Raw genomic sequence first — 24680 nt, 5'->3', positions numbered from 1 at the left:
CTCCCTCTCCCCCTCCCCTCTCCTCTCTCCCATGAGAGGACACAGCCAGAAGGAGACCGTCTGCAAGCCAAGGAGAGAAGCCTCACCAGCCATGGAATCTATAGGCACCTTGATGTTGGACTTCCAGCCTCCAGAGCTGTGAGAAATGCGTTTCTGTTGTTTAAGTTGCCCCGTCTGGATTCTGTTACAGCACCCTGAGCGAAGACAGGGACTAACTGGTGCAAAGACCCTGGGGAGGACCTGGAGGCAGGTTTGAAAGGTGGGGGGAGGGGAGGCCATGATCACCGGGTGGAGGGTGGGAGTAGGTGGACATGGGTTAGAAAGGTCGTGGGCCAGGCGGCCTCCTAGGCAGCTTCCTGATGTTGGCCTTTTCCTAGATGGAAGCCAGCCGTCGGGAGCACACACACCACATTACAAGGATCCCAGCCAGGCCCAGGAGGGGAAGCAAGGACACCCTAGAGGCAGAGAGAACTGGCAGGTAGCACCGTGGGGGATGAGAGGGGGTTGGAATCTAGATCCATCTTGAGAAAGGAGGACGCTGGAGGGTGGGATGTGAAAACTGGGGGAGAGAAGACTCAGAGGTCACTGGAGGTCTGAACAAGTGCAAGGATAGAGGTGCCCCGAGCTGACACGGGTGGCCTGGGCAGGGGCCGGTGTGTAGGGGGAGATCCTGGGGTCTGGAGGCCAGGGGTCGGGCCATGAGGCTGTACTGGCAAAGGCGGTGCGGGCCCTGAAACCAGGCCAAGACAGAGCTGGCGGGAGGCAGCGGCCCCAAAGTCAGGACCGAGGAGGGCCAGGCTGACTGCCAAGGAGGGCCGGGCTGGCTGCCAAGGTCAACCAGGTGGAGGCCTTCGGGGTTCGGCAAGAGCAGTTCTGTGAGCTGGCGGAGCCTGGCGTCTGCCTGCGTGACGTGGAGGAACCGCAGGCGGCGACCGCGGACAGAATGTACAGGTTTCTGGGCGAGGAATGGAGAATGAGGCGGAGCTGGGCTGCAGGAGACGGAGGCAGAGAGAGACGGCCTGGCGGGAGATGCAGGGGCCCGCGGCAGGGCCCTGGAAACTCCAGGCGGGAGGAGGGACGTGGTGGCGGGCGGGAGGGCAAGGGCTGGGGCCCGGGCTCATTCCGCAGAGCCTGCGGGTACAGCAGGCTGAGGGGTCAGCCTGAGCACAGGGAGCTGAATAGCGAGCCCCGCCCGGCAGGGGAAATGAAGGGAGGGTGGTGTGAGAGCGTCTGCCAGGGGCAGAAGGACACCGAGGGACGGCAAGCAGAGCCGAGGGAGTGCGCGCTGGCCCCGGAAGAGAGTGCGCTGGGCTGGCTGCTGAGCTACCCTCCGGAGCTGCAGGGGCTCGAGGGGCTGGAAATGCTGCGGCAGAAACTGGAAGGCCCGTGCCTAGGTTGGCTTAGGAGTAGAGGGGTGCACCCTGGTCAACCCTGCACCTCCGGGGCGCCACGCGCTCGCTGGCGGGAGGGCGGAGGGAGGCGGGAAGGAGACGCTAAGGCGCTGCGATCCCGGACGCGCAGCCCTCTCTCTAGGCGTGGAGGCTGCTGGAGCCGCCGGGCAGCTTCTCGGCGACTCCACGCGTGAGTGCAAAGATGCTGCAGGGAGGCAGCGCTCACAAAAGCAGCTCCGCTCACAAAAATACGGCCACACCGAGCAGACGTCTGCTTTGACACCACTCGACCCTGCCAAAAAGAGCAATTAATGGGATCAGAAGGGCGGGAGGTGGGAGGGAAGGCGGGGAGCGGGCAATGAGCAGAGCCTGGCTTTCTATCCCAGGACAGCGTGGTGTTCTCAAGGGAATTTAGACAAACATTTCGTCCTAACCTCAACAACAGGTCCTCGTGAGTCCTCATACAACCTATCCTTAGGCGGTAACAGGCTGCAGCTGTTGAAGTCTAATTTCACTGTATTGATTGGTACTTTCAATGGAATGCTTTCTGATTAATTCTGTGCCTTTAGTTTTACCCTGGACATGTTTCAAGACAATGTATTAATAGGACTCTGGTGTTACGTATTCAATCAATTTATAGATGAAACCCAGAAAACTCAAATATGGTTAGAGGACTGGATTAAATGATATTTACTTTGGCAATAGAGAAATAAAAGTATACTGAACTGATGGAAATATTCTAAAACTATATTGCAGTGATGGTTACACAACTCTACAGATTTACTGACAATAGGTGAAATATGTAGCATGTTAAAAATACCAGCTGTTAAAAATGAAGAAAAAGTCTATCAGTAAAAAAATAAATACGTGTCTAACTGGAAGAAGACAGGATACAGAGGCAGGGGGGAAAGAGGGTAGGGGGGCTAAGACCCTCATTCACATCGTGGTGTGGCAGTTAATACAGTCTAAGTTTACAGAACAAGAAATTCAAGTTCAAGCATATTGCTTAAATCTAGTTAACCTATAGGAAAACTAAGTATAATAATATAAGCACAGCAAAGTAGAAGGAAGAAGACAAGTAGCCTTAATCAGCTAAACCTTCCTCTTTTATAATGGAAAGCCACTGCAAAAGAAATCGAGGTTGATAAATACAGAAGCTCGGTAAGTGTATTATTACTTAAAATTTTGAATTTTGAAAGGAACTCCCCAAAAATCTAAAAATGCTTATTGTTAAAAAAAATTTTTTTTTGAGATAGGATCTCTCTTTGTCACCCAGGCTGGAGTGGAATGGTGTGATCATAGCACACTACAGCCTCTCTAACTTTGTATATTTTCTTTCAAGAAATGTTTATTCATGTCCTTTGCCCACTTTTGGATGGGATTATTATTATTATTATTATTTTCCTGCAGATTTGTTTGAGTTCCTTGTAGATTCTGGATACTAGACCTTTGTTGGATGCAGTTTGCAAGTATTTTCTCCCACTCTGTGGGTTGTCTGTTTACTCTGCTCATTATTTCTTTTGCTATGCAGAGCTTCTTAGTTTAATTAGGTCCCATTAATCTTTGTTTTTGTTGAATTTGCTTTTGGGGTCTTAGTCATGAATTCTTTGCCTGAGCCAATGTCCACAAGAGTTTTTCTGATGTTATCTTCTAGAATTTTTATAGTTTCAGGTCTTAGATTTAAGTTTGATATTGTTTAGATCTGTGTCCGGGTCCGCACCAAATCTCATGTTGAATTGTAATCCCCAGTGTTGGAGGTGGAGCCTGATGAAGGGTGACTGAGTCATGTGGGTGGCATTCTCATGAATGGGTTAGCACCATCCTCTTGGTGCTGTTCTCATGATAAGAGTTCTCAGGAGATCTGGTTGTTTAGAAGTGTGTGACACCTCCCCACCATCTCACTCTCTCTTCTTTCTGCTCCAGCCATGTAAGACATGCGTGTGCCTGCTTCCCCTTTGCCTTCTGCCATGACTGAAAGTTTCCTAAGGCCTCCTCAGAAGCCGAGCAGATGCCAGTATCATGCTTCCTCTAAAGCCTGTGGAACCATGAGCCAAGTAAACCTCTTCTCTTTATAAATTACCCAGTTTCAGGTATTTCTTTATAGCAATGTGAGAATAGACTAATACAAAGTGTTTGACCATCTTGAATTGATTTTTGTATAAGGTGAGAGATGAGGATCCAGTTTCATTCTTCTGCATTTGGCTTGCCAGTTTTCCCAGCACCATTTATTGAATAGAGTGTCCTTTCCTCAATTTATGTTTTTGCATGTTTTGTCAAATATCAATTGGCTGTATTTGGCTTTATTTCTGGGTTCTATATTCTGTTCCATTGGTCTACATGCCTATTTTTCTTTATTTTTTAGACAGAGTCTCGCTCTGTCTCCCAGGCTGGAATGCAATGGTGCAATCTCGGCTCACTGCAACCTCTGCCTCCTGGGTTCAAGCGATTCTCCTGCTTCAGCCTCCCCAGTAGCTGGGATTACAGGCACCTGCCACCACACCCGGCTAATTTTTTGTATTTTTGGTAGAGACGGGGTTTCACCATGTTAGCCAGGATGGTCTTGATTTCCTGACCTTGTGATCTGCCCACCTCGGCCTCCCAAAGTGCTGGGATTACAGGCGTGAGCCACTGCGCCTGGCCTACATGCCTATTTTTATACCAGAACCGTGCTGTTTTGGTAACTATAACCTTGTAGTATGATTTGAAGTCAGGTAATGTGGTGCCTCCAAATTTGTTCTTTTCACTTAGTATTGCTTTGACTATGCGGGCTCTTTTTTCGTTCCATATGAATTTTAGGATTGTTTTTACTAGATGATCATGATACCTTTTTCTTTTTCTAGAAGAATGATGATAATATTTTGGTGGGAATTGAATTGAATCTGTAGATTGCTTTGGGCAGTATGGTCATTTTCACAATATTGATTTTTCCCAACCGTGAGCAGGAGATGTGTTTCCATTTGTTTCTGTCATCTATGATTTCTTTCAGCAGTGTTTTGTAGTATTCCTTGTAGAGATCTTTCTCCTCCTTGGTTAAGTATATTCCTAAGTATTTTATTTTTGCAGCTGTTGTAAAATGGATTGAATTCTTAATCTGATTTGATTTTCAGCTTGGTCGTTGTTGGTATATAGCAGTACTACTGATTTGTATACATGGGTTCTGTATCCTGAGACTTTATTGAATTTGTTTTTTAGATCTAGGGGCTTTTGGGATGAGTCTTTAGGGTTGGCTAAGTATACATTCATCATTGGCAAATAGCAAGAGTTTTACTTCCTCTTTTCCAATTTGGATGCCTTTCATTTCTTTCTTTTCTCTGATTGCTCTGGCCAGGATTTACAGTACTATGTTGAATAGAAGTGGTGAGAGAGGGCATTCTTGTCTTGTTCCAGTTCTCCAGAGGAATGCTTTCGACTTTCCCCCATTCAGTATGATGTTGCATATGGATTTGTCATATATGGCTTTTACTACTTTCAGGTAAGTCCCTTCTATGCCTATTTTGCTGCAGGTTTTTATTATAAAGGGATGCTGGATTTTATCAAATGCTTTTTCTACATCTATTGAGATGACCATACGGTTTTTATTTTTAATTCTGTTTATATGATGTATCACATTTATTGACTTGCATATGTTAAACCATCCCTCTATCACTGGGAAGAAACCCACTTGATCAAAAAGATGTATTATCTTTTTGATATGCTGCTGGATTCAGTTAGCTAGTATTTTGTTGAAGATTTTTGCATCTATATTCATCAGGGATATTGGTCTGTAGTTTTCTTTTTTCTTATGTCCTTTCTTGGTTTTGGTAGTAGGGTGATAGTGGCTCCATAGAATGATTTGGGGAGGAGTTCCTCTGTCTCTATCTTTTGAAATAGTTTCAGTAGGATTGGTACCAATTCTTTGAATGTCTGCTAGAATTTATCTGTGAATCCATCTGGTCCTGGACTTCTTTTTTTGTTGGCAATTTTTTTAAATTACTGCTTCAATCTCACTGCTTGTTATTGGTCTCTTCCGGGTTTCTATTTCTTCCTTATTTAATCTAGGAGGGTTGTACATTTCCAGGAGTTTATCCATTTCCTCCAGGTTTTCTAGTTTCTGCATATACAGGTGTTCAAGATAGCCTTTAAATCTGTCGTATTTCTGTGATATCAGTTGTAATACCTTCTGTTTCATTTCTAATTGAGCTTATTTGGATCTTCTCTCTTCTTTTCTTGGTTAATCTCACTAATGATCTATGAATTTTATTGTTTCAAAGAACCAGCTTTTTGTTACAATCAGAATTTTTAGACTTACCCACATATGTTTTTCTTTTAACCTGCTATTGGGTTAATTTATATATAGCATTTACCCTTAAGGTTGTTGAAACATCCTATCAAGGTATTATGCAGGAGTTTACATCTTTTGCGTAAGTGGTGCCCTGGGTTGCGCTTATTCTTGACCAAATGAAAAACAAACACTGCTGGCACCATACTCTAAACTATCTTTGTATCATAGGTTGTAAGACTTGGTGAAAGCCAAAGGGAACCTTTAAGGTTGGAGGGACCCGTTAGTGGTACATCTTTGGGCTTAGAGAAGGAAAAAAAAATTGTCCTATACTACATTTCACATCTCCTACAAATAGTGTTTTAGCAGCTGAAGCCTTTTTACCTCTAAAACTTATTGCACTAGGATTTACTTGAAAATATAGTTTACAACCAAATCAAGTATAATATACAGACACTGGCACTTTAGCACAAGGGCAAACTTTTTAAAAATTTGTTTTGGACCATTAAAAGTAGGCCATAGTATAAAAAACAAGTCCACGCTCTTACATTCAGCAAATTCGTACTAAAATATCCCATTCTTGTAGGATAAAGACCAAGAAAACTTTACATATGCTACAAGTTTATTACATGTGTTTACATGGCTCTTTCTTCCCTAGTTACTTAAAATTTTCACATTATACAACTTCCCAAAGTAAGTGTCCTCTCCCCAAAGCAAGCTTTGCAGAAACAATGAGGCCAAATCACCATAAGAATAGCTTGTGCAGGTGGGCCATGGTGGCTCACATCTGTAAGCCCAGCACTTTTGGAGGCTGAGGGAGGCGGATCACCTGAGCTCAGGATTTTGAGACCAGCCTGGCCAACATGGCAAAACCCCATCTCTACTAAAAATACAAAAATTAGACAAGTTTGGTGGCCCATGCCTGTTAACCCAGCTACTTGGGAGGCTGAGGCATGAGAATTGCTTGAACCCGGGAGGCGGAAGTTGCAGTGAGCTGAGATGGCACCACTGCACTCCAGCTTGGTGGACAGAGCAAGACTCTGTCTGAAAAAAAAAAAAAAGAATAGCTTGTGCAGTGCTATAATACAAAAGTGTATTTTGAAAGCTGTTGAGTCACTATTAAATAATGTTTCTGTAAAAATGGTTTTGGTGTACTTGTTGGCAGACACCTATCCACTGCATTTAAGAAAGAGAGCTATTGGGGTATACTGTGCCTCATTCTAATGAGCCCCAGGTGCCCTTTCCACTTTCATCACTGTACAGTTTACTAAAATGCAACTATTAGGAAAACTTCATCTTTTTATTTTACAGTACATCAAGTTGTTGGCATATTACCGTCTTGGGTATTTCTAGTATACTAAACATTTAGATGTTTACCTACTTCTCAATCTTTATATTCTTAGCTAGATGCTTATAATCTGATTCAGCAACTTTCAGCAATTTACTGTCCATGACTGATAATCTTATATTACTATTTTCCTCAACCCAACAATAGAAAAAGTTGGTTCTTTTACCACTCCCTAGGTCTAAACATGAATGGTTTCACTTAAAAGTTACTCAGTTGAGAACATTTAATATCAAGTACAATTATTAATTTAGTTACTTTAAGTTGTACTGATGCTACCATTACATCACAGTGCACCCAACACATAAAGCAACACATAAAGCAGATGAGATGAAGTCTAATTATGTGTGTGTGTGTACATATATATATATATATATATTTTTTTTATATATATAGTTTGTTTGTTTTTTGAGACGAAGTCTTGCTCTACCATCCAGGCTGGAGTGAAGTGGCGTGATCTCAGCTCACTGGAACGTCCACCTCCTAGGTTCAAGTGATTCTCCTGCCTCAGCCTCCCAAGTGGCTGGGATTACAGGTACATACCACCATGCCCAGCTAATTTTTGTGTTATTAGTAGAGACGGGGTTTCACCATGCTGGCCAGGCTGGTCTCAAACTCCTGACCTCAAGTGATCTGCCTCCCTCGGCCTCCCAAAGTGCTGGGATTACAGGCATGAGCCACCACACCCGGGCATATTTTTTACATTAATTAGCAGTTCTATGCAAATAGATTAATTCCCTGGTGAATTTGTTTCAGACCAATTGACAACTATCTGTAAACATAATTAAATTTAAACATAAGTACTTTATCTTATTTTATATCTGCACTTTTTGTTTTTTTGAGACAGGGTCTCACTCTGAGATGGAATTTCGCTTTTGTTGCCCAGGCTGGAGTGCAATGGCATGATCTTGGCTCACCGCAACATCCGCCTCCTGAATTTAAGCAATTCTTATGCCTCAGCCTCCCGAGTAGCTGGGATTACAGGCATGTGCCACTATACCTGGCTAATTTTTGTATTTTTAGTAGCGATGGGGTTTCACCATGTTGGCCAGGCTGGTCTTGAACTCCTGACCTTAAATGATCCACCTGCCTCGACCTCTCAAAGTGCTGGGATTACAGGCATGAGCCACTGCGCCTGGCCTATATGTGCACTTTAGATTTTACGTTCAAATGTCTTTATTTTCTTATCTAAAGGATTAAAGGCAATAGGAAGTATATTAGTCCATTTTTGTATTGCCATAAAGAAATACCTGAGACTGGGTAATTTATAAAGAAAAGAGGTCTAATTGGCTCACAGTTCCGCAGGCTGTATGGGAAGCATGGTGGCATCAGCTTCTGGGAAGGCCTCTGGGGAGGGAACTTACAATCATGTTGGAAGGCAAAGGGAGAGCAAGCACTTCACATGACAGGAGCAGGAGGAAGGCGAGGAGATGCCACACACTTTTAAACAACCATATCTCATGAGAACTCACTCGCTATCACAAGAACAGCACCAAGAAGGAAATCCGCCCCCATGATCCAATCACCTCCCAGCAGGTCCCACCTCCAACATTGGTGTTTACAATTCTACATGATATTTCGGCGGGGACACAGATCCAAACCATATCAGGAACCCAGTGGTTTGGTGGTTAGGGAAGAATACTTGGTGATGGCAGCTCACTGCATTTGGCTCTGGCATCATTCTGGTTAGCTTCAGATTTTTGGTTTTTTTTTTTTGTTTTTTTTTTTTTTGAGGTAGAGTTTCATTCTTGTTGCCCAGGCTGGAGTGCAATGGTGTGATCTTGGCTCACTGCAACCTCTGCCTCCCGGGTTCAAGCGATTCTCCTGCCTCAGCCTTCCGAGTAGCTGGGATTACAGTTGCCCACGACCATGCCCAGCTAATTTTTTTGTACTTTTAGTAGAGACAAGGTTTCACCATGTTGGCCAGGCTGGTCTTGAACTCCTGACCTCAGGTGATCCACCCGCTTCAGCCTCCCAAAGTGCTGGGATTACAGGTGTGAGCCACTGCACCCGGCCATAACTTTAGATCTTAGAGTAAGCTGGGACTTGATAAACTAGAGCTCCAATTTGATTATTTGGAAAAGTTTTGTTAGTCCCCTTATCTTGCATGGCTTGCCAGGCAGTTGCTGATGAGTTATAACCCTGTCCTCTTTCTTCTTACAAACAGTCTTCATCGGGGAATTCTGATCCTTGGTCTTCTATTAAGCTACTGGTAGTTCTTACTCTCCTTTCTAGATGGAGGAGCTGGGTTGTTATTCCTCTCTCCACCACCTATCTTCAGCTGCTTTGTCACCTTTCTGTCTGCTTTTCAGATTGCAGGATTTCCACTACCTGTCCTCTTCCTTGGTGTCAAGCCCAGGACAATAGGTGTTCCTTTCTGACAGATCCTTTGCTTTGTCTCAATATAGGGTTTTTCATGGGCCGATCTGCTGAATTCAGCCTAGGAGCTGAGGCCAACATCTGAGTCTCTTCAGCATATAAGTTTGAAAGAAGTCCTAGCAACTTCAAGCTTAGAACTACGGGTGGCAGCAGCTCCCTCTTGACGTCGAAGCCTCCCATACCAGAGAGAGCCAAGGCCCGGATCAAAAAAAGCCCACAAGCACCGATGACTGAGCTGCTGACTACCCCAGCATCTCCAACTCAACCTACTCTTTCTGCCTCTACCCAAATTTTAAAACTTTTAAACATGGGTTTAAAAATGGTAATGAGTAAAGTTGCATCCAAGTGTATCAAATAAAATTAAATATCCATAAATGCTGTAATAATTCCTGCTTTGATGCTGAACTAAAGAATTTTCTGCTGGGCGTGGTGGCTCATGCCTGTAATCCCAGCACTTTGGGAGGCCAAGGCAGGTGGATCACAAGGTCAGGAGTTCAAGACCTGCCTGGCCAACGTGGTGAAACCCCATCTCTACTAAAAATACAAAAATTAGCTGGGCATGGTGGCAGGCATCTGTAGTCCCAGCTACTCAGGAGGCTGAGGCAGGAGAATCACTTGAACCCGGGAGACAGAGGTTGTAGTGAGCCAAGATGGCACCACTGCACTCCATCCTGGGCAACAAGCGAGATTCCATCTCAAAAGAAAAGAAAAAAAGAATTTTCTGTTTATATTACATATAGTCTCACTTCATATTTCATTTCTCTCACCTCTGATACCTGGAGTCCTTGGCTAGTACTGAAATTGAGTAAAGTCATTCTCATGAGTTTTAGTAAACTCAAAACTCAAACCTCATGAAGTTGGCAAAACTCAAAGAATGCTTTGGTCTAGTTTGACATTGGCCAGTATGTTTTTCATATCCAGTCATTCCTTTTTTCCTGGCTGACATCCTCACTTCCTGCCTGTGGAGGAAAAGTTAAATATTAAATTTGAACTCAATTGAATGTGGACACAAACAATGGTCACCAAGTCCGGGAACAGGTTGTGTGAGTCCCTTGAGGCATTTATCCTGCCCTGTTTCGGAGAAATCTCTATTTCAAACTATCCCTATGTGTTACTTACTGAAAAACAACAGACAATCGCAAAAACAAGTTGACCTTTTTGTGTTCCTTGAGCCCAGTCACAAAGGGCCCTCATGACTGGGCCTCATGCCAAACAACTTGTTACAAAAAGAGCTAGGGTCCCAGACCGCACCAAAGCCCCATGAGACCTCTCCTCATCTGTGCACGGACTGGTGGCCGACTCTGGAGCCCAGGCTGTTGCTTCCTGGTCTGGTGATGAATCCTCCATAGTCTGGTGAGTGTAAATATATATATACATATATATCTTTTCCCATCTCCCCTTCCCATTGCAATTTGCTTATTATATCATTTGCTTATTATATGTGTATTGCGCTATACTTGGGATAAAGGCTGTTTACCCTTAAAAGTATTGTCTGTGCCTTTTCTTTTCCCCTCATGCATTTCCCACACAGAACACTGCCCTAGAGGAGGGGGTGGGAGAAATCTATGGAGATAGTACCTTGAGTCTTAAAATGGACTTTGAAGGTCTCAGCAGAAATAATAGTTTGGAAGAAAAGACTTCTGAATCTCGAAACCATGAATTCTGAGTGTCATAAGCAGTGGTACTCAGTGTCATAAAAGATTTGTCATAAACAAGTTTTGCCATGAGGAAGATAGTGGGCCATGTCTAGGAGGGAAGTTGTAGAAGAAATTAAATGTGCTAAAACCCCAGGTGTGTGGACTAGGAGGATACCTTACCAGCTACATGTTAAAATGTGCTTAAAATTGTATTAGTGTAGCCAGTGGTAAAAAGAAGGCTAAGAATTGGGATGTGTTCTTTGTCATTAGTCTAAGAATCTAAAAACTTACCTGCTGAATAAAAAATATTGAGTCTTAAGGCAAATTAGAGCCTATCTTGCTTCAGTGTTTAAAACGTGTTGGCACTTGGCAGAAATGCTTCTTCTCCTCATAATTTCACATAGTCCAGACACAAAAACAGAACATCTGGTGGGATAGAATAGATTGTTTTAATTTAATTCTAAGTATGGGAAATCCCCAAGACTCCCCGTTTGAAAGCAAACGGCTGTGTTGCAAGATTTAATAGATGATTTTTATTTAGGAGACATGGGACAGTGTGAATTTTGCCAAAGACATACTTCCCCGCCACAGTGACTGTTCTCCACCTGCCCTGGAAGTGGAGGTAGACAGCAGCCCTGGGGTATATAATTCACTGTTTCACTCATTACTCCTTGTTCTCCAATCTCTGAGCTCCTATGATCAATTTTATGTTAAATAGCTGGGAAATTAATATTTCAAGCCCATTGAGGGATATATAAAATACATTGCAATTTTTTACATGTGTGTGCTGCAATAAAAATGCCCTGATTAGAAAGAAAAAATTCCACCGGCTCTTGTCCAGCATCCAAGAGAGACAGGAGATGGAGCTTCAGACCCAGGAAACAAGTTCTCAACCACCTCAGCAACCATTCTTTATTTTCCTTTCAAATGCTGACTCAAACTTGGGTTTAAATCTGTCTTTATTTGTGTTGGACCTTTTGTTTCTTCATCTGGAGACAGGAGTCATACCCCCTCCACACATCTAAAAAAGTACCCCGTGCCATAGCAGGCTGACCCTGGGAACTCCGAGAACAGAAGCTATTAAAATCAAAATAGAGGTTGCTTGGATCCCAGGACTCTCTACCTCACCACTTCTGATACTGAATACCCTCCACAAACACAAAGATGTGAGGTTATCTAGAATATTTACTGATGTCTTGAGAAAGCTCTCAACGTGTGGTTCCCTCCCCCAACACTTGGTAAAAATTTTCAAATACACAGCCGCTCAACTTGTCCAAATGCTTCTTTTGAAAGATCACTCTGTGTGTTTTCAGTGACTTTTTTTTCATTATAATGAGTGTGATGGTTAATTTTATTTGTCAACTTGCCTGGGCCATGGGGTACCTAGATATTTGGTTAAACATTATTCTGGGTGTGTCTTGTGAGGGTGTTTTCAGATAAGATTAGCATTTGCATTGGTGGAGAGAGGGAAACAGTTGCCCCTTCCCAATGTGGGATCATCAAATCAATCTGTTGAGTGCCTCAGTCAAACAAAAGGGTGGATGAAGGTTGAATGTGCTCTCTCTGCCTGACTGCCTTTCAGCTGGGGCATTAGTCTTCTCCTGCCTTTGGATTTAGACTATTGATACCACCACCTCTCCTGGGTCTCCAGCTTTTGCTGATGCAGATCTTGGGACTTCTCAGCCTCCACAATTGTATGAACCAATTTTTTTTAATAATAAATCTTTTTCTATATATATATACAGATCCTATTGGTTCCATTTCTCTGGAAAACCCTGACCTAATACAAAGGAGTAATACTATATTAACTTTTTTAAACTTAGAATTTATAAAAGCTATTTTAAAAATCACCTGTAGGCCAGGTGCAGTGGCTCATGCCTGTAATCTCAGCACTTTGGGAGGCCGAGGTGGGTGGATTATTTGAGGTCAGAAGTTCGAGACCAGCCTGAGCAACATGGCAAGACCCTGCCTTTACTAAAACAAAACAAAAGAAAACAAAAATAGCCTGACATGGTGGTGCACACCTGTGGTCCCAGCTACTGGGGAAGCTGAGGTGGGAGGATCGCTTGAGCTTGGTGGGTGGAGGTTGCAATGAGCCAAGATTATGCCACTGCACTCCAGACTGGGTGACAAAGCCAGACCCAGTCTCAAAAAGAAAAAAAGAATAAAGAAATTCACCTAAAATCTCAATTCTCAGAAATAACTAGAAACATTTAAATGCAATTATTCCCAATCATTTTTCTTTATATAATTGCACAACAGCATAATATACAGGGTTTTGTTTTGTTTTGACTGTTTGAGATGGAGTCTCGCTCTGTCGCCCAGGCTGGAGTGCAGTGGCATGATCTCAGCTCACTGCAACCCCCGCCTCCAGGGTTCAAGTGATTCTCCTGCTTCGGCCTCCCGAGTAGCTGGGACTACAGGCACATACTACCACACCCAGCTAATTTTTGTATTTCTAGTAGAGATGGGGTTTCACCATGTTGGCCAGGCTGGTCTTGAACTCCTGGCCTCAAGTGATCCACACACCTTGGCCTGCTAAAGTGCTGAGATTACAGGTATGAGCCACTGTGCCCGGCCTGCAGTTTTGTAATCTACTTTCTTTCACATTATTAAATTTTTAAGAATATGCTTTTTTAACATTATTATTTATTTCAAATAATAGATGATTATTAATTTTAAAAAATATAGGTGATAACAGAAAAAAAACACAAAGAACATAAACTATCATCCTAACTCCCATCAGCCAACAACAGTATTAGGTAGCACCCAGCGAACAACACTCAATGCATCCCTAAACACAGACAGAAGAATAGAAAAATTTTCACAAAAATCAGATGATATTATGTATGCAATTTTTAAATAAAGCTGTCAAATTTAATTTTCTGCAATTTAATAGAAGAAAATGAAACAAGTCAAATGTAAGGAGTTTCTGTAGATCAAACAAAAGTTTCTTCATAAAAATTCATACCTAAATGATCACTCTGAAGATAGAAAAATGCACAGTATTGGCTTGGAGAATGTGTTAGAGAGGGTTCTTTTTTGCATACCTCAGAAAACAACTGGTTGGCTTGATCATAAAGAGAGGTTTTGTTTTGTTTTGTTTTTTGAGACAGAGTCTCACTCTGTTGCCCAGTCTGGAGTGCAGTGGCACGATCTCGGCTCACTATAATCTCTGCCTCCCAAGTTCAACAGATTCTCCTGCCTCAGCCTCGAGTAGCTGGGATTACAGGCATGCACCACCACGCCTGGCTAATTTTTGTATTTTTAGTAGAGATGGGATTTCACCATGTTGGCCAGGCTGATCTTGAACTCCTGACCTCAAGTGATCCACCCACCTATGCCTCCCAAAGTGCTGGAATTACAGGCATGAGCCACCGCGCCCCACCAAAAGAGATATTTTTTAAAAGAGACATGGTAGCTCACAGAATGTGGAAAGGTTGCAGGGCAACCTTTAAAATTCTTTATTGAGAATGTATCCTCTTATTGCCTTCACCTAGGGTGAGTCATTCCCCAGTTTAAGGAGTAGGGAACGGGCCAGGCACAGTGGCTCACACCTGTCATTCCAGCACTTTGGGAGGCCAAGGCAGATGGATCACCTGAGGTTGGGTGTTTGAGACTAGCCTGACCAACATGGAGAAACCCCGTCTCTACTAAAAATACAAAAATTAGCTGAGCATGGTGGTGCATGCCTGTAATCCCAGCTACTCGGGAGGCTGAGGCAGGAGAATCACTTGAACCCAGGAAGCGGAGGTTGCAGTGAGCTGAGATACGCCATTGCACTCCAGTCTGGGCAACAAGAGTGAAACTCTGTCTCAAGAAAAAAAAAAAATAAGAAGAAGTAGGGAAGGAAAAGGGGCCAGGCAGTCATGCTTACACTGCAGGGGTCAGTTGGAGACCGTTGGGCACACAGGCCCTGGACCCTTGGCCTGGCTGCTGCCACCACAAATGAACAATGTTACCGTCCCCATCTTTCCATCACTCCCTCAAGATTCAAGTCCCAGGAGGACACACCACAGGCCATGGTGCAGGGAGTGTGGACAGCAGGCATCTGGCCCACTCCGTGCCATACTGGGAGGAAAGGGCCGGTTATCCCAAAATCAGGGAATTATCCAGCACAGGATGAATGTTTCTACTAGGTAGCTACAAAAATGTACTCTACAGTCACCGCTGCCCCACATCCATGTATATCCTTCTGCTACTTGTCGCAGAATTAACCACGGCTAACACCCCCAGTGGGCAGTGCCTTCCTTGCCATCTTATCCATGAGTCCAGTAAGCAAGCACTGGGTTAGCAGCTGACTCATTTCGTCATGTGGATCATCTCATCCACCAGATTCTTGACAGCTCCATTCATGGTGGGGCATGGCAGAGACTTGTGTGTGTGTAAGCCAAACCCAAACTGTTCTCAAAGTGTGGGACCATTCTCATTTATGTCATATAACCTTACTTGCAAGGATGTTCAAGGGCGGGATGGTGCAGGTCTCAGATGGTGTCCTATGGAATGTGCACTGCAGATGGCTGCGGAGAGCCAGACCACTGAAACCCTCGAGGCAAGACACGGAAGATGTGCTTCTTGGTCAAAAAAACCCTCTCAGTTGTTTTCTGTTAATTTGGGATTAAGAAAAAAAATTTCCTTATCTGTAGCTGCATTCTATATGCCTGAGGGTGTTTCGATTTGCTCCACTACAAAGCTCACTTCTGGGGCCGGGCGCGGTGGCTCATGCCTGTAATCCTAGCACTTTGGGAAGCCAAGGTGGGTGGATTGCTTGAGCTCAGGAATTTGAGACCAGCCTGGGCAACATGGTGAAACCCCATCTTTACTAAAATACAAAAAATTAGCCAGGTGTGATGGCACACACCTGTAATCTCAGCTACTAGGGAGGCTGAGACAGGAGAATTGCTTGAACCTGGGAGGCGGAGGTTGCAGTGAGCCGAGATTGCGCCATTTCACTCCAGCCTGGGTGACAGAGTGAGACTCTGTCTCAAAAAAAAAAAAAAAAAAAAAAAGCTCACATCTGGAAAAGCAACTGTAATTATTGGTGAGTCATAATCCACTGTCATTATCTACCATCCATCCACTTTTCATGCTGGTCAAACTGGAGGTTAAATAGGACTATGACAGGAATCAACATCCATGCATCTTTGGTCACTAACAGCCAACATCCTCTGAATTTCCCTCATGGATTTGCTATTGCTTTTGGCTTTTTTGCCAATGGTGAGGGAAGCTATCAAGAGTTTTCTATTGTAATGATTTTTTTTTTTTTTTTGATGCAGGGGTCTCACTTTGTTGCCCAGGCTGGCCTATTCCAGGATTTGACTTTGCAGTTGATTCCCTAGACATATGAAGATCTGAGTCTAATCAAAGATAATTCAGAGATCGTCAGGGTAACATGCAAGGACTGGTGAGTGAGGAGCCATTTCTCCATGCAATGGAACTTGCTTGAGCAAGAGGCCTTCAGGGTCTTTATGCCAGGAAAGTCATTCTGGTTATATTATGAGGGCATGATGTGGGCTAGTAAGGAGGACCTGGGGGCAAGGGGAGGTGGGGTTGAGAGTAGTCTGGATGCTTCAGCTTCTCTTCTAGATCCCTAATCTAATTCTTAGAGTTTTGAGCAGTGCTCTAACTTTCACCTAAGTGATATTAAGATTCTGTAAACTCAATGGACTTTACAATTCAGCAACCTGCAGGACTGAACTTTATCATTTCAAAAGAACCCTGGGTTACACTTTGTGCCTCAATTTCAGAATGTAAGACTTTTAGGTTTCTTTTTGTTTTTCCTCAAGCTGTCCTATGCCATATCAGCATTGTGTCCCTAAATACTAAGTGGATTTTCATGAGCTTTTGTGACTACTAGGTCAGACAGCTAAGCCCACACAACCCACATTTCTTTAACAGTTTGCTTTCCGTAACTCACTTTCTGTAACTCACTTTCTGTATTACCCAAGTTTTTGGTGCAGTTAATAGAAAATGTTCCTGGCCATCCTAAGGAAATTTATTGAAGATATTGGAGGGCTGGCTATTGGGGAGCTACTAAAGCCAATGGGAAGGCCAGAGAAATAAGGCTTTGAAAGTAGTTGAGAATGAAGTGAGGCCAGGCGGAGGAAATACAGCCGAGGCCACGCCATCAGTATGTCACTAACCTACATCGTCAGCAGTGCCGCAGGCCAGCACCGCATTACCACCCCATCCCCTCCAGGTCCTCCCTTGCCATCATCCTAGGAATCCCCTGTGATTCTCTCCTAGGTCAGATTCCCTGGTTCCTGAGTGGCAGGTGTTTCTCTTAATGTGTTTCCTCCATGCCCATTTATTATTTAAATTAATACACTCTCAGAATATAAAAAAAGTCCTCACCTTGATAAACATTACATTTTTTAAAAACACAGCAAAAAAAAAATACGTAATTCAGAAATTTCAGATGACTCTCCTTCAGACTGGAAGCAAAACAATTATGCCTGTTGTTAGCGCTATTTTTCAATATAGTACTGGGGGTGTTACCCAATGTTACAAGACATTAAGAAATTAAAATTGCCATCCAAATGAGTATTGGAATAAAAAAAGAGAAAACTGTCATTCTTTGCAGATGATGTGATAGTTCACATATAAATCTCAACAGAACAACATGTAATCTATTAAAACTGTTAGAAGAGGTAAGGCCAAATCACAGCTCATGCCTGTAATCCCAGCACTTTGGGAGGCTGAGGTGGGCAAATCGCTTGAGCCCAGGAGTTTGAGACTAGCCTGGGCAACATGAAGAAACACCATCTTTACATAAAATTGGACAGGCATGGTGGTGCACACCTGTAGTCCCAGCTACCTGGGAGGGTGAGGTGGGAGGATCACCTGAGCCCAAGAGGTCGAGGCTGCATGATTGTGCCACTGCATTCTAGCCTGGGCAACAGAGTGAGACCCTGTCTCAAAAAAAAAAAAAAATTACAAGAGTTTATAAAGGTTTCCAGGAATAATATTAACTCATAAAAATCACTAGTGTGGGGCCGGGCGCGGTGGCTCATGCCTGTAATCCCAGCACTTTGGGAGGTCGAGGCTGGCAGATCATGAGGTCAGGAGTTCGAGACCAGCCCGGCCAAAATGGTGAAACCCATCTCTAATAAAGACACACACACACAAAAAAAAGGCAGGCGTGGTGGCACACGCCTGTAATCCCAACTACTTGGGAGGCTGAGGCAGGAGAATCGCTTGAACCCGGGAGGCGGAGGTTACAGTGAGCTGAGATTGCACCATTGCACTCCAGCCTGGGTGACAGGGTAAGATTCCAACTCAAAACAAAAACAAAAACAAAAAACACTAGTGTTCCTTTTCACAAATTTACAACTGTATAAAATTATAAAGCAGGTAGGAATTAACTCATCCCAAAAAGCACATGATATTAATGGAGTCAATTTTGAAAGTCTAAAAAGGTCGTAAAAGAGTGAGTAGGCTAAGCCAGGCACGGTGGCTCATGCCTGTAATCCCAGCACTTTGGGAGGCCAAGGCAGGTGGATCACTTGAGGTCAGGAGTGCGAGACCAGCCTGGCCAACATGGTGAAACCCCATCTCTACTAAAAATACAAAACTTGGCTGGGCATGGTGGCACACAATTGTAGTCCCAGTTACTCGGGAGGCTGAGGCAGGGGAATTACTTGAACCTGGGAGGCAGAGGTTGTAGTGAGCCAAGATGGCACGACTGCACTCCAGCCTGAAGGACAGAGTGAGACTCCATCTCCAAAAAAAAAAAAAGAAAAAGAGTAAATGGAGAAATAGACCATGTCCATAGAAGGGATAACTTAACATTGTAAAGATATCAGTTCACCCCCAAAATAATCTAGAAGGTTTATAGAATACCTATAAAATGTTGAGGTTTTGTGGGTTTTTTTCAATTTCAATAAACTAATTCTACAATGTACATGGTAGGTCAGGCATGGTGGCTCACTCCTGTAATCCCAGTACTTCGGGAGGCTGAGAAGGGAGGATATAGTTTGAGCCCAGGAGTTCGAGACTAGCCTGCACAACATAGCAAGACCACATCTTTGCAGATAAAAAATTTATCTGGGCATGGTGGTGCATGCCTGTGGTTCCAGCTACTCAGGAGCCTGAGGTAGGAGAATTGCTGGAGCCTAGGAGGCCAAGCCTGCAGCGAGTCATGATTACATCACTGCACTCCAGACTGGGAGACAGAGTGAGACCCTGTCTCAGAAAAGAAAGAAGAAAGATTGAAGGAAAGAAAGAGAGGAGGAAGGAAGGAAGGAAGGAAACAAGCGAGGGAGGGAGGGAGGGAAGGAAAAGAAAAGAGAAGGAAGGAAGGAAGGAAAGAAGGAAGGAAGGAAGGAAATAGAAAATCAAAACAAAACAAAACAAAAAAACACTCAACAAACGAAGAGGTCTTTGAGGACCCTTTGTAGGCCTTTGATACTTGACTTGCCAAGACATATATTTATCTCTTTGTAGATCATAAATGTTTTCCTGGATAAATACTGCAACCTTTTCCAAATACATGCTGTCTGCATCTTTCCACTACTGTGCTTGCCTGCAGATTGTCACAATGTTCCACATTTGGCCTAAGCACCATGATGAGTCCCTCCTCCATGCTGGCCACAAACCCTGGAAAGGGCTCTGAGTGTCAAAGCCAGCCTGGGGCACCACTGCTTCAGGGACTGGCCTCTGACCTTGAGCTGCTTCTGTGGAATGGTCACAAGACACCTGGTCACTAAAGGGAATGGCTTATATCACGATTACTTATCATTTCTTTTTGTTGCTATTGTTGTTTTTGTTGTTTTTGAGACAGAGTCTCACTCTGTCACCCAGGCTGGAGTGCAGTCGTACAAATGGCTGGCCGCAACTTCCACCTCCTGGGTTCAAGCAATTCTCCCACCTCAGCCTCCCGAGTAACTGGGATTACATGTGCGCACCACCACATCTAATTTTTGTATTTTTAGTAGAGATGAAGTTTTCACCATGTTGGCCAGGCTGGTGTCGAACTCCTGACCTCAAGTGATCCACCCACCTCGGCCTCCCAGAGTGCTGGGATTGCAGGTGTGAGCCACTGCTCCCAGCCAATTACCTATCATTACTAATCGAAGGGTCCCTGGTAATAATTTAACTTTCCTTCCATCCTATGAGATAAATTGATCTGTGTCTTTGACTGTCAGCAACAGATATTTAGGGGCATTCTGGAACTTTGAAGGCTATGAACTTCACCACACATACCTGACGGTGTATTTTGAGTACTGACGACTCTGCATCTGGGAACCCACAGATCGCCAACGCCCACTCTTCCTTGTGAAGTCCAGCGGAGGAGCTTGGGCTTTAGAATAAGTCTCAGATATGCTGGCCGCTGCTGGCCAACTACGCTGCCTGGATAAGTTACATTACCTTCGCCTCAGTTTCTTTATGTTAAAGCATGAGGACCACCTACAATGTGTGATTGTGAGAGCCTGACACAGTGCCATGGAGTCTGACGCCCTGCCTCACACCTGTCTCCTTCCTAATGCCTCTGGTTGCTGGTGCCGTGGGCCAAATCGCGTCTCCCCCAAAATTCAGACATGGAAGTTCTAACCTCCAGGACTTCAGATGCGACCGTATTTGGAGATGGGGGCTTCAAAGAGGTCATCAAGTTAAAATGAGGCCCTTAGGGTGGGTCCTGACTCATCATGACTGGTGTCCTACAAGAAGAGGAGATGAGGACACTGACAAGCACAGAAGGCGACCATGTGAGGACCCCAGGAGAAGACGCGATCTGCAAGCCAAGGGGAAGCCTCAGGAGAAACCACCCTCTCAATGCCTGGATCTTAGATATCCAGCCTCCAGAACTGTGAGAAAATAAATTTCTGTTGTCTAAGTCCCCCAGCGTGTGGCACTTTGTTACGGCAGCCCAAACTGACCCATGTGCCTGGGCAAAGTGGAAGATGAGTGGGGATTCTGGCGAGAGGCAAATCCAGATCTCAGCAAGCCAGGCAGGGAGGCCGACGTCGCTCAACAGAAGCCCAGGAGCCGGCCCTGGCCTTGACCAGGTACTCCCTGCTACACTCTCTCACAGATGTTCCCAGCATCATGGGGCAGGATCCCAAGGGCAGGATCCCTCCCTCCAGGACAATCTCCTGCTGCTTCTGCACCGTTTTGAGATGGAAGAGCTCCAGGGCCCTGAGCCCTCTGTGGCTCCTCTGCTCGCAGCATGTTCCCACAAACCTCATTTTGTACGGGCCCTGTGCTCGGCTCTGGGATGTGCTGCCAAGCCCTTTGCCCCACACACGCTTCTTTCCCGCACCTTGCCCCTCCAGCACCCCCTGGGTGCCAGGATCATGTGACCTCTTGCACCCCCAGAAGTCCCACATCCTGCCCCATGGCCACTGATGCAGAGACGACAGTGATAACTGACAATGGACAGCCTTTCCTGGGGCTCCCAAATCACACTTGCTCAAGCTCAACATAAAACCAGAGTGGTAGCAACTTCAAATGTGAGGAAGCTGAGGCTCGCAGAGGCAGGGCGAATTCTCAAAGGCACAGCGCTGAGATACTTGCGTTCACCCTTCTGTGTATCACAGAAGAAGCACTGAGCTCTCTCACAGCTTCGTCTGCACCACCCAGTGCCCAGGACCCAGGCTCCGTCATTGGAGGAGCATCATAGTTACAGATGTTGCTCTTAACATGAAAGCTGTTGTTGAATTCAGATCAAACCAAAAGAGAAGATCTTCCCAGTGAGGTGACTTCCCCTCCAGGCTGGATGCCCCTGGGTAGCCTGGGTCAGGTGGTCAACACCTGGGCTCCCGTCCCAGCTGCAGAGGTTGCAGCGCGAATGACTCAGGTGCTGGAAGGGCTTGGCCTTTTCAAGTCCATGTCTGTGTGCAGGACCAGGGAGCACATTCTAGCGCCTCTAGACTGGCCAAGGCCATAAGCTCAGCCAGTTCCCAGAAGCACGTGTGGCCATTTAGCAAGTGTGTTGGCCCCTTTCCTGGTTATACGGAATCAACGGTGGGAGGAGGAGTTGAGGTCAAATGTGACAAGCATATTTGGCATTCTCTGGTTGGTCCTAAGTTGGAAGCAGGAACAAAAAATGGGAAGCTGTCAGTTACCGATCAAGCCCTGGCCATTGGGGCCAACTGTTACAGGAGAGTTATTGGTTGGCTTCCTGGATTGTCACTAGAGATAGCAGTCTGACTTCCTAGAAGTCTGACCTGTAATGGACAGCCTGCCTGCCTGGGCTGGTTCCTGTAGATAAAACATTGGTTTCCTGGGCAGCTTGCTGCAGACTGTGGGGCAGGGCTCTGTTTTTTTATATAGTCTGACCAGTGTCTGTTTGTGTACTCAGTCCTTTAGTAGCTAAACCAGAGACGTGCAGAACCATCTGGGCTACCTTCTCTCCTGCCACCCTGTAGCTACTTGTACTGAAGAACCAAGCCTGTGGGCTCAGAGGACCCACCTGCAGGTGGGAAATGGCACCTTCCCTCCACCCAGGGCACATAGACCTGTGCCAACCCAACCAGCCATTGCAGTGTGGCTTATGGATTACCTATCAGATAAGTGCTCAAAATCAGCCTTCTTTTTATGCCTGGAGCCGAAAATATCTGGTGTGTTCTGCACACTACTGGGGCCCTCTGCACTAAAGGCCAGTGATCAGCCAAGTAATTGCTTCTCTCCTGGACAAAATAAGCGGCAGCCACTGCTCCCTCTTGGTGATGTTGCCCTACCCTGAGTATCCAAGTCTTTCCCCCATGTCTAGCCCAGTACCTTGAGCAAGGTCAGGAGCTACTTTGGGTTCTCTCAGAGGAGACTCTGCGCAAGGAGGGGAGGAGGCAGGAAGGGACCACTGGGAAGTGACAAAGACTGTTGCCCTGACGGTACTTGAGTCAGGCTCCCGAACCTTCTCCTAGACCTTGTAAGATCCAGTTTGGCTAGAACCCCCGCCCTTGATATCTGATCACCCTCCATATCTGATCGGTTTCAGGTGACATCTGGTCACCCTGGCCTGTCTTTTTTTTTTTTTTTTTTTTTTTTTTTTTTTTTGAGACGGAGTCTGGCTCTGTCGCCCAGGCTGGAGTGCAGTGGCGCAATCTCAGCTCACTGCAAACTCCGCCTCCCGGATTCACGCCATTCTCCTGCCTCAGCCTCCCGAGTAGCTGGGACTACAGGCGCCCGCCACCACGCCCGGCTAATTTTTTGTATTTTTAGTAGAGACGGGGTTTCACCATGTTAGCCAGGATGGTCTCGATCTCCTGACCTCGTGATCCGCCCGCCTCGGCCTCCCAAAGTGCTGGGATTACAGGCGTGAGCCACCGCGCCCGGCCACCCTGGCCTGTCTTCAGCGAGAATCCTATTAGGTCAGTTTAGCCAGAATCCCCCTCACCCCGACACTTCCTCTTAGCAATTCTCCATCCGCTGACCCCCACCCTGCTCCTTGGCTGTAAAATCCCACCTGCCCAAGCTCTATTCAGAGTTGGGCTCAATCTCTCTCACCCACTACAAGACCCCAGTGCAGCATCTCCTGCACCTGCAGTGACGGTCCCCACCAAACTTTCGCAGGTGTCATGAAGATATTATCCTTTAACAGGAGCTCTGGGGACAGGGTGGAATGTGCAACCCAAAGTCATCTCCCCACTGGGCTCTGGCTTCCTTGGTCATGCTTGAAGGCCAGTGGGCAGCTCTGGCCTGACACAAACCCAAACAGAGAGGGCTCCAGTGGCCAGTGAGCCTCTGCCTGGGATGCAGCTCCACCAGGGACGCAGCTGTGGCAGCTGGGGGTGGGGGATGGGGTGATGGCCCACCTTGGCCGTAACATGCCCTCTGCTTGACAGCTTCTTCCTGCCTCCAGGGCCCTGACTTATCTTTTCTTAGAATGTTTTCTTTAGAAAACTGGTTGTAAGTTCTTTCTCTGTCCCTTTGAGGTGTATGTAAAACGTTTTTAAAGGCCTCTTGCCAGCATTACAACCCAGGAATATCTTTCTTAAGGGCCTAGAAACCCTTTCTTTGAACTATAATCTCCCAGTGACTGTGAGAGGGTAGGAGCCTAACCTCCAAGCTGTAAAACTACTTCCTGTCTTAGAGATGTGAGAAGTTTACTTTTCCTTTGGGTAAAGCCCACTAGCACACACAGATGGCCCGAGGAGTCCACTCTGCAGGCCTTTATTTATTTTATTTTATTTTTTCGAGATACAGTCTCTGTCTCCCAGGCTGGAGTGCAGTGGCACAAACATGGCTCACTGCAGCCTTAACCTCCTGGGCTCACATAATCCTCTTGCCTCAGTCTCCCAAGTAACTGAGACTATAGGTGCATGCCACCATTCCCACTAATATTTATTTATGTATTTATGTATGTATTTATTTATTTATTTTGAGATGGAGTCTTGCTCTGTCGCCCAGGCTGGAGTGCAATGTCACAATCTCAGCTCACTGCAGCATCCACTTCCTGGGCTCAAGCAATCCTCCCACCTCAGCCTCCCTAGTAGCTGGGACTACAGGTGCATGCCACGGTGCCTGGACAATTTTTGTATTTTTTATAGAGATGGGGTTTTGCCATGTTGCCCAGGCTAGTCTTAAACTCCTGGGCTCAAGCGATCCTCCTGTCTCAGCCTCCCAAAGTGCTGGGATTATAGGCGTAAGCCATCGTGCCTGGCTACAGGCCTTTAAAAGCCCTCTGCCCTTTGTCTCAGCAAAGATGAGTTCAGACTGAGTTCTGCCCT

General features: G+C 45.4%; 1 long non-coding RNA gene across 2 annotated transcripts in view; it reads left to right on the top strand.

Moving 5' to 3' along the window:
- Positions 1–732: 732 nt before the first annotated feature.
- LOC129524644 (uncharacterized) overlaps positions 733–24680 on the top strand; it is a 33706-nt gene continuing 9758 nt past the window's right edge. The window contains exons 1-4 of one of the 2 annotated variants that reach the window (XR_008668523.2): positions 733–3445; positions 4720–4863; positions 7432–7529; positions 9403–9748. This is a non-coding gene — a long non-coding RNA (uncharacterized lncRNA). Of the gene's footprint in view, positions 3446–4719; positions 4864–7431; positions 7530–9402; positions 10727–24680 lie in introns of those variants that run through there. The other variant, XR_008668521.2, reaches the window with a different exon arrangement.

Source organism: Gorilla gorilla, chromosome 13 (assembly GCF_029281585.2).
Source record: "Gorilla gorilla gorilla isolate KB3781 chromosome 13, NHGRI_mGorGor1-v2.1_pri, whole genome shotgun sequence".
Taxonomy (NCBI): Eukaryota; Metazoa; Chordata; class Mammalia; order Primates; family Hominidae; genus Gorilla; species Gorilla gorilla.
This window is presented reverse-complemented; position numbering and strand designations above follow the sequence as displayed.